Raw genomic sequence first — 15,373 nt, 5'->3', positions numbered from 1 at the left:
ACTAAAATTCAGAACCCCTGCAGCCCAGTCCCTCTGGGCAGTGATAACTCCTCGTGGGTGGCTGCTCAGCGAGGAACCAACACACAGGCAGGGGATTCAGGAGCATTTTGTCAAAGAGATGCAAAAAGGAAGGATCATATTAGGCTGATTCACCTCTGTGTGTGTGTGTGTGGGCGTCCCTAAATTGTGTGTGCATATGTGTGTCTGTGTGTTTGCCTTGACTGAGTGAATCACCCTACCTGTTACAGTGTAAAACAGCAAACATTAGTAAAACCCATAATAAGCCTAGTGGTGGTGATTCAACCAAAGCTAGCACATCTGTCACTGAGCAGCAGACTGCCAGGCTTTTCATCAGGGGAAATACAATTGAATAATAATGTAGGAAAGGTAAAGCAGCTTCAACAGAGCTTTCTGCCAAATTAAATACAAGGTGTGCTAAAGAAAAGGGAATAAAAAAAAAGCTGCACAAATGTATAACCCTGCTTGAATACAAAGCCCTCATCAACGGGGACTCCATGGCTGAGGACACATCACATCTGCAGAGTGAGCAGCTCAGCTTGCTCGGGGCTGGGGGTGGATGTGGGTGGATGGCTGAGCAGTGAGGGTGCTGACAAACATCCAACTCTGGGAACACAGAATCTTCCCTGTGCCAGTAGCCAAATAAGGAATTGGAGGGGAGGAGGAGATGGGCTTTTTGACTAATATTTGGAGGCCTGATTCTCCAGTGCCATCTGGTCACTTGGCAGTGCTCTTGGCAGTGCAGAGGGGACTTAACCCCATCCAAAGTGGTCTCAGAGGGATTTCCCTGTAGTAAAAAGTCCTTTGGTGGCAAAGGAGATCTGCAGTGCTTGTAGGAGACACTAAACCAGAGAGAAAATACAACATTGCTGGCGGCCCTCTCCCCAGCCTTGGCTCATCAGATAAAGACAAAGGAAGGGCAGGATGGGATGAGATCCTGGCCAAATCACTGCCTTTGAGCCTTCCTGGTGGGTCAGAAAAATACAAACAGAGCCATGGGGTGGGGGGAACAAAGCCAGGATCTGTGGAGCCAGAGGAGGATGGCTCTTCTCCCACCCCCACTTGAGGGCATGGGGACCTCAAGATTGTTCAAATCCATAAATCCCAAGGGCTGCAATGGCTGTTGGAGGCAGCAGCACCGAGTCACAGGAAGAGCCACTGAAGAGGCCTTCCAGACACTTCAGGGGTGTGTTATGGTGGCAGTGCCACTTCTCAAGGCAGCCTTCTGCACCCCCACATCCTTTTTGTACTGCTATGGTTGTTCTAAGGGCCTTTGATGGGGGTAACATCCTGATCATCCCTGACTTGTTTCTGCCAGAGTGTAAATGAGGATAATGGGCCATCAGTCCATCAGCTACAAATGAAACATATCTGTAAAGACAAAAAGAAAGGAAGAGAGGCCGGTGGTGTAGACACTTTCCTCTCTGCAGAGGTACTCTTTTGGGGCACTTCATTTTAAACATCCATTTTCTTTACATTTTCTCTTTCCCTTGTACACAGAGAATTTTATTCTATTCTGTTTTTGTTCTCATTTACTTCTTTCTCTTTTAACAAGAGGGGCATTAAAGATCCCAACACCTTTTAAGCACTTGTGTTTATCATTCGCTCAGCTTTGAAAACCACTGCAGGGCTGGAGATAAAACCACACATATGCACACACAAACATCCAGACCCCTTCTGGCTGGAGCGGGGAGGCAAAATAAACCCTTTGGACTATTTAGAGACACATTTGCAAAAGCTCTGACCCAAAACCCACAACAATCAGCACAGCCACAGGTCTCCCAGGCTGAAAGGAAGCCCTCCTGCAAATTTCATTGGAAAACGTGCCTTGCAATCACCTCTCCCGAGCTCATAAGCAGCTGTGCCAAGCAGTTCCAGCTGAGTCACCACTGCAGGCCAGTCCGTGCCTCTCTGCTTCTCCCCCCTTTCCACTGCCTGGCAGCAGAAAGATCAATGCCCTCTGCCCAGGCTACCAAACAGGCTGTAAAAATTCAGGCTAATGAGCAGTTATTCAGTGTTAGATGAAGTAGGAGACAATAAAGCCCCCAGCGTCAGTGCAGAGCAGGGCTGGGGTGGTTTTCTCCATTCCCTTCACAAGTTGGGTGATGACGAGCAAGCAACCACAGAGAGGCACTGAAAGGTGCCATGGCAATTTCCTGGGGATGGGCAGGATGGTGAAGGACCCTTACAACAGAGCAATCAACAGAGCAAACTCCCCGGAGGGTGAGGAAAAGGAAAATAAAAGCACCAATATTTCTGAATGAGGAGCTTGCCAGTCCTATTCCCTCATTGCATCCACATGCACATGAATTGCACTTCAGTGCAGGGCTGGATCCCCCCACAGCCAACACCTTGTCAGAATTTGAGGTATTGAAAATTCTGAGATTGTAGAAAGTCTCTTTCAGCTCCCTGCCAAAGCAGAAGCCATAATTGGTCTGTGCTGGTTTCCAGGTTGTTTATTCTGTTTATCTCTCACATGTTCTGCTGCCCTGCCCAGCTCTGTCCTGCAGGGCAGCGTGTGGGGCTCTGCCCTCAGTGGGATGTGACAAACATTAAATACCAGAAACTCCCTGGGCTGCATTTACAAGAACGTGCCAATATCTGTCACCTACGTTGGACAGTGTGTCCCCAGCCTGAACCAACAGAAAAATGCCAACACCACAGTGAGACATGGAGGGCATGAAGAAGGAGAAAAAGGACAAGGCACACCCAATTTCCTCCATCTTGTCCCCTTTGGACCCCTCATCTAGAATCCTAAAATTTTACTTTTGCACCCGTGCCACACTTAATTATTACTCATATCAAACACTCAGAGCTGGTAATTGATCCTGTAAGACTGAAAACTCTTTTCCATGGCCAGAGATCACAGCCAGTGTCTCTGGGTGCTCTGTCCACGGGGGTTCCTGACCCCTGCCAGGGTCCCAGACCTGCCAGGGCAGCCAGAGGGAAGCCCTGGATTCCCACATCACCTCTCTGAAGGGGCTGTGTCACCCCTGCCAGCACCCTGCCTGTCACTCCTTCCCCAACTGCAGCCACAGATTTATGGCTCCACAGTGCCTGCTCCTAACCCACCTCCCTCTGCCCATCCAAAAGCAATAATAATAAAGGAAAAGTTTTGGAACAATCCAGCCCCACTCCTGAGCCAGGGAACAGCCACAGGCTCTCACTGCTGGGCAGCTCAGGGTGGGTTTGTGCCATAGGCAGTGGCCAACACCTGATCCTGACAGGGAAGGGAAAATAAACCTGTAGTGCACTTCAGTCAACTGTGCTCCAGCTGGGAGATCTGTCCCTGCTTTTACCCCTGTGAGAACTGCTGCTGGAGGAAAGCAAACCTCAGTAAAAGCAGCCACTGCCACTTTTCTGAGTCTACACATCAAAATGCACCATCCACCTGCATGAATCACTGAGGAACCCATCAGGAGAATGGAAGAGTTTGACCTTTCTTTTTCCCCTCTACCACTAAAAAATTATTTAAGCAACTTTTTCTAAATATATTTTTTTTGTTTTTTGTTTTTTTCATTTATTAAAAAAAATACAGAAGAAAATGACATTGCAGCTGATTTTTATCCTTCCAATTCTTCAGAGTTTGATAATTTTCCAAAGAAATTATCTCAAAATCAAATGGTTTATTGAAGAGAAATTAAAAAAACCCAAAACTTATGGGTGTTTTCAGAAGCTGCTGAAACAATTATTTTGTATTTCATATTTGAAAAAAAAAAGGAAGAAGAAGGAAAGGAATGAAATCCAGTTATGGTATTTGTGGTTTCCCTGCCCATCCCAAATGGCACTGTTCTCAGTATCTTCTTAGCTGGAAAATATTGGATTATCTTCATGCCATGCCATCCAACTGCTTGGCTCCTGAAGCAGCCAGGCCTGATGCCCTGTGCATCAGAATCTCAGTTCTGCCTTCAAACATCGGCTCCTGTGGCTGAATCTACCTCAAAGAGGATGTTTAGGATCCAAACCCCCAACTTTTTTACTCTTCTCTGCCAGAAATTACTTTCCATCAAGCAAGGAAACTGCAATCACCCAGCTCACACTACCAAGACTAAAATCACTTTCCAAAATGAGCTCAGTGCAGCCTCCAAGCCATGGGTTGGATTTGAACCAGGTTTATGGAAGAGAAGGGTAAAAATAAAAAAAGAAAAAAAAGAAAACAGATGTAGTTTGGAGAAAACCAGAAGCATCTTGTCTCTGTTTTAAAGCAAGATGATTTGCCATGAAATATTACTGCTTTAAGACACATCATTGCATCATTCACTGGTGCTTTCAGACTATTGGCCTCACCCATTTATTTTCACACAGAGACCAGACTGTAAACCTCTTGGGGTAATGAAAAAAGGGAAAAGAGAAATCATCTGTTTTCCTCTCAATTCTTGCAGATAGATTATACCTCTTTGTATCTCAAAAGAAAAAAAAAAAAATCTACTTGGGCCAACCCTTTACTTGTACAAACAGACTTGGGGACATCGAGGTGCAAATGTGAGCAAAAAGTTCTCCATGTGCCACATGTTGGGTAATAGCCTGGTATTTTTAAACCAAAGCATTAAAGGTTTTCTGGCTGTCTCTTTTACAAAAATAACAGCACAATTCTAACCCTCCTTGCTTCACTAAGAGGAAAGGTTTAAAAATGCAGCTCCTACATTTACCAAGGCATGTTGTGCCAAATAAAAGCAATCTTCCATATGCTGTTATTTTTTTTTTTTTTTTTTTTTTTTTTTTTTTTTTTTGTGCATTTCATGATTCTGATGTTTTACACCAGGATTTTTGCGAGCTCAGGGCTGGCAGTGTTGCAGCAGGGATGTGTCACTCTCAGCCCAGACAAGCAGCTTTGTTTTGGGCAGTATTCGGTTCCTTTCCTGGCTCCTGTGGGATTGAAAACTTCACCATCAATCCCACCCAGACATCCCTGAGGTGACCACAGGGCAGGCACAACAACCTGGGGAATCTGAGCCCTCCTGCTGCTGTTTCTCCACAGAATCCTGGCACAGGATTGAAGCAGCACCAGGGTTCTGCTGCTGCATCTTACATGCCCTTAGTGCATTTTAAATATTAAGTAATAAAAATATGTATAAGTAAAGAGTACATCCATAAATAAAGCAAATGTATAACTCACTGAATTATTTCATTACCAGCAGCCACATTCTCTAGCAGAATAACTAAGAGCAGAATTTCTCCTGACTTAGCTTCTCATTATTAAAATACTACCAGCGATTACTTGCAGGACATGCATTCCCAAGCTAATCATTTGAGGATTAATTTTATGTGTGCATAAATAACTCCTGTTTTGACTCAGGGCCTTGAAGCAATAGACTTGACAAAATGCACTTGTGTTTGAATACCACTGGCTCAGCCAGCACACTCACACAGAACTTGTGCTTTTACACAGCCATGGGAGGATTCATGTTCCTTTTCTTCCCTCTCTCACCTAAAGAAGCTGTGGAAGTTTTCCTGGAAATGTCCAAGGCCAGGTTGGACAGGGCTTAGAGCAACCTGGGATAGTAGAAGGTGTCCCTGCCCATGGCAGTGAGGTCAAAAGAAGATGATTTTTAAGATCCCTTCCAACCCAAACCACTCTATAATTCTTAGAAACCTCTATTCCACAGTGCGCTGAGGTTATTAATTGAAAAGAGCTTGCACCTTTGTTGCCACCCTGCAATAAAAATTCAGAATATTTGAAAGCAGCTTTTGAAATCAACTCCCAAACCATGTTCCATTTAAGAGAGCAGCCTCTAACCACACATGCAGGAGAGATGCTGTGGCCAAGATACACCACAACCACTTGGATGATGTGAGGACAGCTTTTGACCTGCTGCAAAGCTGATGAGACATCAGTGCTCCACACACTGCTGGCACCTAGAAGGGTCGAGCAAACTCATCCCTAGCATGTGCAATAAATTCATTTTTCAATGACAATATGTTGGCTAAGCCTTTAGGTATCCTAAAACCTTTTCACAAGCACACCTGCACCTGGCTGGGCAGCTCCAGCTTTCCTTTGCCTCATCTCCCGAGATTTTAAACACTGGAACCATGGAACATTTAGCACAGAAGGAGTTCAGCAAATGTCAGTTGCTATAAGTGATAATATATAAATCCACTCCTATACTCACACAAACATTTGCGGCCTTACCCCATCACTTAACTTTACAGAAGCACAAGTTCCATCAGTTTCTAATCTGTTGAATAAATTATTTCAGAATTGTCAAGTAGGTTGTTTCTCACCTCTTTCTCCAAACCAAAATTACTTAGGTGGGAGAACGAATTATACAGAAAATTGTCTGTCTTTTTATGTCTGACTCAGGGAAAGAAGTTGAAATTTTTGTATTTCTTATTGAATTAAAATTTTAGAGATGATTTGTTGCTTAAAATATTTTATTTAAATTGTGTTGCAACATTACATTTTAATAGGGAAATTGTCCATTTTGGTTACATTGAAGCAGCATAATATATTACAGAACATTGGCCGTAGACATTTATATTTATTACAGTGTGAACTGTCATAATAAATGCAGTTGACATTTTTTTTATTTCATAAAAACAGTGGAGTGGCATCAAAACAAAATTTAAATGATTTGTTTCAACTATACCCAGCTGGAACGATCATTGAAACAGACTCCTTCCAGCAAAATATTTTGGTTTTGACAAAACAAAGATTTTTGGACCACATACTATTTTCTCAAGATCCAGAGTGGAAGATATCAAAAATGTCTTTGATATTGGCCATGATCTGAGCTCTGATTAAAAGGAAACAGAGTCAAATCCATAGTTTTGTTAGCTTTGGTTACAGTGCTATAATGCATACTGAGAATATCCACACCTCTGTGAAATTCTGTGCTCTGGGATGGGCATCCTTGAGGAACCCCCATGACTTAATTCTTGCAGACCTTATTGTTTTTCCCATTGGCAAGTTCTGGTCCATCATATTCAACGTGGGATTTCTACAATTCTAAGCCTGGTGGACTGATCAGTCATCTGTGACCTGCCAGATGCCATCAGGAATGCAGAGATGTCCAAAGCTCTGAAGCTGGTTCATACCTGGGCAATAAAAGGGCAAAGCTCAGCCACAAACCAATTCTCCATCTTCCCACATCATTACAATAAAAACAAACGTTCAAACCTTTATATTTTGCTTGTGGAGAAAGGCAACAGAAAGCTCTCTTTTTTTATCCCAGAGGGCAAAACCAGAGGGGTTATTCACTTCCCATCCCCTCCCATCCTCAGTCTCTCCATTAAGCACAGGGACATTGACAGAATCCAAAAGCAGAACACTGAGCATCCACACAACTTAAAGGGTGCAGACTGCTACTGCTTGACTGCCAAGCAGTGTTTCTGTGCCTCTAGCACTGTTTGTTTAGGGCAGGATGAGGGGGAAAATATGGCTTTTGTAGTAAACCCTTCTCAACATTTGCCTTCAAAGCCTCACCTGCAACTCCAAAGCAAGGGGGTAACAGCAGTGAGTTCACATTTTGCCTGGATCCACTGAAGAGTCAGTAGTGAGAAGATCCCTAAAACCATTTTTAGCTGCTGTAGACCCTCTGCTCCTGGTGCTGCAGGGAGGGAGCCCTGTCTGCTGAGACAACAAATAACCCCAGGGCGTTTAGCTCCAGCCACCACCACATCCATCACAGAACTTCCCTCAGTGCCACACCTGCACCTTGCCTCCAGCTTCACTCTGGAATGTTCATCACCCTTCTCCTCCCTCCTGGTCACTGCTCTGCCCTGCACAGGGCAGGGGATGGGCCATGAACAACGTGGCTCCTGCAGGGCGTGGAGCCCCCACATCCCCCACTGCTCTGAGGGGAGAGCCAGCACTGTCCTCCACACCAAACAGAGGGGCCACGGGGTATTTTATGGCTCTCCTTCATCCCAGAGCTGTGGCCTTTTACCTCAGGCTCTGGCAGCTTTTGGATTTAGGCGCTGAGGTTTGTGAGTTCAGTCCCCAGCACTGGTGACTCACACGGCGCCGTCACGTTATAAATCCTGCTGAACTTTGCAACGCAGAGCTGTTTGTAAACTGCAGAGCAGCTCAGCCAGCCCAGGGCTCTCCCCAGAAAATCCAGGCAGCTCACCAGGAGCAGGGACTGGAGAAACCCCCAGGAGCTGGGCATGCACTGCCAGGATGTCTCTGCTGCAACAACATCAGCTGATGCTTTCCTTTCTCTTACCATGAAATTCCTTCTACTCCTACCTGCACCTTTTCCTTTGCTTCCAAATTGGCTTCCCAAGCCAATTCCTTGTCTTGCTTATTCCTTACCTGCACCATTGCCCCAGAGGTGCTGCCTGCAACAAATAAACAGCAAATAGAAGGGTGACACAGGAATCAGGGCAGCCAGGACACCCTGGAAGAACGTGTCACATCTAGAGGCAAAGGAGTGAAAAAAAAAGGAGGAGAAGGAGAGAAGACTGGAAATGAATGCATCTCTTGTCTCAGTGCCCCCATGGTGATGTGAAAAGTCATTAAACACCTCAGCAGACTGGCACAGTGGAGTAAGCAGGAGCAGCTAATAGGACAAAGGCACTGGCACTTTATCTCTTGCCTCTCTTTGGGTTCAGAGCAATGAAGGTTTCACATTCTCACGGCAACCTCCTGTGTTTTTAATATTCTCCTATCACCAAGATAAAATGCTCCTCACTCCTTTCCTTGAAAATTTCTTATTGGAAGAAAAAAAAAAAAAAAGAAAAAAAAAGGCCTTGCTCTCACTGCATGAGGAATTTCAAAGCCAGAGTTGTTTATTTTCTCCCTGTCCCCCCACTTAAGAAGCTTGGTTGGAAAACAGTTTCACTACCTGTCCTTGGCCAGAACTCCCTGCAAAAAGACAACAGAAGAGCAGCAAGCTTCAACAGGAGAAAAGCATCTTTAAAAACCTGCAAAGTGATTCTTCTGGGGCCTTCTGTGAAGAGCAGCAGGGGGACAGAAGCAGAGGAGCTGGAAGCGGGATCAGACAGAAAAAGGTTTCATCATAAGATGTTATTGCTGTAAATAATGACAATAATTATATTTTCTTTATTAGAAGTCAGAAAGAAAAATCACATGTGAATCTCCACTCTGCTACATTCTGTGCAGAGCTTACTCAGTACCTGAACAGAAAAAACCCTCTTAAAAAAATAAATACCCTTGGGAACCTGGCAGAAGGAACTGGAGGACCTGACTGCACCAGCAGAGACTTCAGGGTGTACACACTGTGTGAGACAAAATGGATTAAATCTTCCCACAAAACCTTCATAAAAAGAATCAAATGTCATTTTCCCTGCAATACTCCACTGAAGCCATACACTCAGGCAAGCTCCACTCCACTGTGTCCTGACTTTTTGCTTACAAATATCTCATTTGAACTACTATTCCTTTTTAATATGGATTTTTTAGGCAGTTCTTTCTTGCATTGTCCCTTTTCACCAGTAGAAAATCACCTCTAGCATGCTTCCTGGTGAGTGAACCTCTGAATTACAGGGAACATCTCTGCTGTACTTAGAGCAAGTGGTGAAAGTCTTGAACGCAGATGACCGAGAAATCAGGCATCACCTCTTTGCCTTGAAAGGAGGGTTCATGGAAAGTAGGAAACCATGAATATTTCACCCCAAAGTGCAGGTGTGAAACACTTCAGCATTCATCTCCTGTCCTTGAGCGTGGCAGTGATTGTCCAGCAGGGATGGCTGGCCTGGGAGCAGGGTCTGGGGACAGCCCAGCTGGAGAGCAGCCACCTGCTCCTGCACCCATCCTGTGACACCCCCAGCTCTGCCCAGCACCGGCTGGTGGATCCTTCAGAGCCCATTCTCTCTCGTCACTAGTTTTAACGCTGCTTTTAAAGCCATTTTTTTTCAGCAGTGAAATCATTTTATCTCCAAGGGTGTAGATCAGCTCTGCCTTCAGCTGTCCCTCAGCTGCCCAGAGAGCTGACTCCAGGCGAGCTCTGCTTCCCTTCCCTACCAAGGACAACGGAGGTTTTGAAGATGCTGATGGTCCTTGACCAGCAGTATTAAGACACTAAATTACGCTGACACGGCCCATAAATTGCTAAATGAGGGACTCCCAGACAGGGATGTGGCGTGAGCCGAATGACTACGAGGGCTGCCCGTTTCCTGGGACTCGAGCTGAAGAGCTGCCACACCGGGGATGCTCCAAGTGCCCTGCACATCCCCAAGACCCCCTCCTGCCAGGAGGGGACAACACATCCCCACAGGGCTTGGTCCCTGCTGCGGACGTGTCCCAGTTGTTCAGGACTTAAGAGGTTTGGCTCTATTTTCCCGTTAATGCTGGCTGTTATTTGCGTACGTTGGGTAAAGGACAAACCTTCGGGTAGAGGTACACAGAGACAGTCTCCACCTCTAAAAATAGAAGGAAATTACTATTTCTAAAGAGGAGGGAAAGCCTTTAATCGCCTTAAGATTGTGCCACCTGCCCACTAGCAGGCAGGAAAATATTATTTGGATATTTCTATTTTATTTGGATTTATAAGATAAGTTGATAGAAGATCCAAGGCAGCATGGGGAACTTTTCCCAGAATGAAGGGGATGGGAATATGGTCTAATTTCCAGCAGTGTGTCATGAAGGCCTTGACTGTGAAAATGAGACAGAACCTACCCTTGGCTAAAATAAAAGCCCCAACAATTACAGTGAGATAAGACACAAGTTGTTCTGGCTGGAAATGACTCATGATTTCACAATTTTGGGGCTGTGTAAAAATTAAGCCACTACATGTCCTATTGGCCAGATTGGAAGGGGCTCTGGGCAACCTGGTAGATTGGAAGGTGTCCCTGCCCACAGCAGGGGATTGGAATAAAGTGATTTTCAAGGTCTTTTCCAACCCAAACTAGCCTGGGATTCTATGAACTGACCTTTACAAATTTCCTCAAGTGGTACCAGCCAAGTGAGAGCTGAATGTAAAGGACAGACAGTCTGTGCCTGCTATAAAAGCACACTGTGCTCTAACGATGATGTGCTCAAGAACATTTTCTCTTCAAGGAAAGCAACTTTGTCTGAAGTTACCATTAAATAAAGGACAGTGTCTTTCCTCCTTTTAGGAAAATATCAAGGTCTTATGTTTTGATTTAGAACGAGGCAACACAGGGGATTTCTGCTAAGCCAGGGGTTCAAGGATCCACAGCTGACCAAGTTCAGGAGTTTCAATGATGCCATGGTACTGGGGGAATATAAATCACTATTTACACCAAAACACTCAGGAATATTTCACATGGTGCACAGCACTCCTACTTCTGTCTGCTGAGAAATCAACTTAAACTTTATTTTTAGGATCTCCTACTTGCTGTTTGTCACAGCTGGAGAAAACCAAGGAGAGAAAAGGCAAATTTTGCTATCTATGATGTGCCTAATTGGGACCATGTTACAACTAAGAATAGCCCCACCTCCCAGGTCCTGCTCAGGATTGAGACTTTTTAAAGTCCTAAAACTGCCCCATTGACAGGATCTCACAATCAAAGATAAGATATAAGGAAGGGGGTGGGGAAGACACTGAGACACAAGCAATGATGCTCATTTTCTCCCTGCCACCCTTTCAGATGATGTTTCTCTGCTCACCTGCATTTTAGGCTGGTAAATGATCCCTTGACAACAAACCTAAGTGTGAAGGGAGAATAGGCAATCTCAATGAGAGTGAAGCTATTTTTCCCCACCTAAGCTATGTAAATTCAGATGATCTCTGCGGTTTTCTTGGAGAGAATTATTTTGTTTTGTAGTGTTTAAACTGAAGCAGATAACTACCCATCCCTCTCCCCCCAGCCAAGACTGCAAATGCTATGGGAAAGATGTCCAGAGAGCTGATAGAGTCTGGCATCATTTACTCTGGGTACAAAGTATGAGGAGGAATAAAAATGCAGACTCAACACTTTCAGAAAAGTACCAGCACAGCAAGAAAGGCAAGCGGACAGATTGTGGGATAGACTCCTTCTTAGCAACAAGATCTATGGCAGCACAGGTTTTTTGTTTGTTGTATGGGTTTAAGAAGGATGTATTTTTGCTAGGATTAAATAAAAAGGAATATTCTGCTTTCCCTAATTCTCCGTTACCCTTCATCCACAGAGGTTTGCATTCAGCTTGAGTAGAAGGAGAAAGATTATTTTTATGCTCCAATTTCAGAAAGCCGCTTTCAGTTTGGAAACAGCTGTTACTAACTCCAGGAGTGGGGTGGGAAGAAGATTTTTGCTGTGGGAGGAAGGAGCTGATCTGGGTCTCAGAAGCTGCTGGCTCCATCCCCCCCTGCCATGCCTTCACTAAGAAACTTTGAGCCAGTCTTGGTTTGAGCACTGAGGTTTCCCCACCTGTGAAGCCCAGAGAATGAGCAGATTTGCTGGTTTTTCACTGCCCTTTGCTCATCGCCAGCACACAAACTGCCCCTGGATTGCAGACACTGCCATTCATTCTGGATTCACACTTTTTGGCAGCAATAACCCCCAAACCTCTGAAACACCAATAATCTCCTCCACAGCAAACGTGTGCTCGGGGTGGGTGTGTGCTGCTGGCTCCCAGGTCAGGTTGTATCATGGGCAGAAATTTAACATCTTGTTCTTCAGCTGGCGAAATGCACTGCTGAACGTTCCCTTTATTCATTGGACTATCCAGCCTTGCTCCCAACATCCATACAACCCAAATATCCCATAACTTGACCCAAACACCACCTTCTTCCTTTCCTGCCCTTGTGTTGGAGCATTCCAGGTATCACATGGGAGCATGGATGCTAGAACCATCCCATGAATCCTCAGCTTTAAAGACCCTTGACACAGCAGTGCACACTCTGGTCCCACCATGAAAAATCCTTATTTATTCTCCCATTTCAGCTGCACCCCTGAATGCAGTGGGGTGAGCAATTTAGCACTGCCTGCTGATGGGGTGGAAGGAGAGAAAAGGGAATGAACACGACAGCATCATCAGTTCTGTGCTGTTGTGTGACTGGGTGTGAAGAGGATGGAAAGTCATTTTCCTGACTTGCCAGCAAGAACGTCTGCAGTCACTGAATTCAGCTGCCCTTCAGCAGAGCAGAATATTTCATCTTTCAATACCATGGACAACATGCCTGATCTCAAATAGAAACTGTCCTTCCTTTTACACATCCCTCATAATAATCTGATTTATCCCAGACAGCTTTTTCCATAGGATGTATCACAGGCTGACTCTCACATTCTCTTTTGAAGGCAAAAAAGCATATTGCACCTGTTATGAAATATTCCTTTGATCTAAGGGAAATCATGAGCAATTTGTGTGTGACATTTACTAACTAATGTGCTGAGGGAATATTACTCCTAGAAAAACACTATTTTCTGGTAGTTTCAATATCCTGAATAATGCTATGCCAGTGGTGATTCATCTGGAAAAGGTAACTATTTCAGCATGATGAGCAATATTAATAACAGCACATAATACACAGTGCTTCTCAGGCAGACAGATCCTAAAGCCTACTGCAAACCTTTCCTATAAAGACTATTCAGTCATTCACTGAATTGCAGGCACCTGCGAGTAAAGAAAGAATCCTATTCTGTACTTTCCATACAGCAAAAAAGAAAAGCAAAGAGGAATTTGGGTTGAAATACTAATAGAAGAAAGAGAAATTAATAAAACAAATAAACAGAGATGAAATCTGACATTGAGTAAATGCTACCAGAACCTTAAAAAAAGGTGTCATTAATTGTCCAAAGAGGTCAGTGAAGTCCAAAGGAAATATAAATGTGGCATAAACTTTATTTATAATTTCCTTTTTAAGTTGTATACATTGCACAGTGACATTATTACTGCCATCAAAGACTTTTCAGGATCCCTGGAAGCTATGTTCTAATACCAAGGTTCTTAAATAAAAAAAAAAATTAAAAATCTGCTGCAATTTGAAAAACACATGAATGTATTAATTCATTGTGCAAGAGATAAAAATACAGTCACAATCCTTGCCTACAGGAATGATCTAAAGCTTTGATTCAGCAAAGTGTTTAATCAAGCACTTTAAACATTCAGACAAGCACCAATGCACTTCCTTTGGGGCTTGGCTACACATTGGAGAAATCCTTCCCCCTTGCCTTCCCCCCAGACTTTGCAAAGCCAGCCCTCCTGTTCTCCCATGCTTGTAATCCTCCTGAATCCAGCAGAGGATTTTTAACTAATTGGCTGATCCAGCCAGAGGTGGATTCAGCTCGTTTTGGAACAAGGTGGTGCAGACAGCTGAGTTCATGTGAGGATGACAGCACCTCCACAGCTGTCCCACATTTACACAACATCCAGAGATCGCTGTCACCCCCTGTGCTTTGCAGTCATGGCCAACACCACTTATTGCCAGCTTTTCTGAGGGGATATCCCCAAACCTGAGATGTTTTGCTCTCCTAAGGTTGCAGGAGAACACCATGTCCCTGCTTTGTGCACCGTGGTAAGGCACAGGCTTAGGTGAGTGACAGATTCTAGTTCAGGGCTGGGGAGAGGTGAGGCTGAGAGAGATGGGCTTGTTCAGCCTCGAGAAGAGATGGCTGAGAGGGGATTTCATCCATGTCTGTTCATGGACTGCATTTCACCCATGTCTGCTCCCTCATGGGAGGGCTCAGAGCAGGGACCAGGCTCAGCTCCATGGACTCTGCAGCTGGGCAGGAACTGATGCCCAGCAAGTCCCACCTCAACAGGAGGCAGAACTTCTTCCCTGTGCAGTGACCAAGCTCTGGACAGATGCCAGAGAAGCTGTGGAGTCTCCCTCACTGGAGATATTGTGCCCACCTGGACACAATCCCATGCCAAGTGCTCTGGGATGGTCCTGCTGGAGCAGGAGGGTTGGATCAGATGTCCCCACTGTGGTCCCTTCCAGCCTGAGCCACTCTGGGATTCTGAGGCACAGTCTGTGCTCTGGGCAGTGGGGCAATAGTCATCTCTGCCTTCCTCATGTTGGCTTTTAGAACATCTATAAAACCTCCAGCCCCTGGGCTGCTCAGGGCAATGGTGACACCTCTGAAGATGTACAGGGCAGCACAGTGGGATCTACACTGAGCTGTGACTTCAGCTGCCAACACCAGACTGATCCCCAGTGACAGCCCCAGACCTTCCATCCAGCATTCTGTCCAGCCAACCCAAAGCCAAGCCTTTTCTTTTTTTAGGCACAGCCTATTTTCCAAAGATATTAGCCTGCTGTTCCACCTCACCTTCAAAGTTCACTCTAAAATCTGGTTTTGGCAGTCTAAGAGGAACCCTGAGTTTATTTCCCCATTAATTTCCCCCGCTCACTTTGTATGCTCAATGCTGTTTCCCTTCCATGGGCTGCTGTACCCTCTGAGGAGTTGTTAAACTGAATGTGTTGTAGTTCTACTTTTGTATGTTAATTGATGCACTTCCTAATTTTATTTTTGCATACTATTTGAGTTTGTTTCATTGTAAATTAGA

The 15,373-nt window shown here is 44.8% G+C and overlaps 1 long non-coding RNA gene across 2 annotated transcripts in view; it reads right to left on the bottom strand.

Moving 5' to 3' along the window:
- Positions 1–4,704: 4,704 nt before the first annotated feature.
- Positions 4,705–15,373, bottom strand: part of LOC146765859 (uncharacterized) — a 29,917-nt gene continuing 19,248 nt past the window's right edge. For both annotated transcript variants that reach the window (XR_014958800.1, XR_014958801.1), the window contains one exon: positions 4,705–7,053. This is a non-coding gene — a long non-coding RNA (uncharacterized LOC146765859). The remainder of the gene's footprint in view (positions 7,054–15,373) is intronic.

This window comes from Lonchura striata, chromosome 17, assembly GCF_050655825.1.
Source record: "Lonchura striata isolate lonStrDom1 chromosome 17, ASM5065582v1, whole genome shotgun sequence".
NCBI lineage: Eukaryota > Metazoa > Chordata > Aves > Passeriformes > Estrildidae > Lonchura > Lonchura striata.
This window is presented reverse-complemented; position numbering and strand designations above follow the sequence as displayed.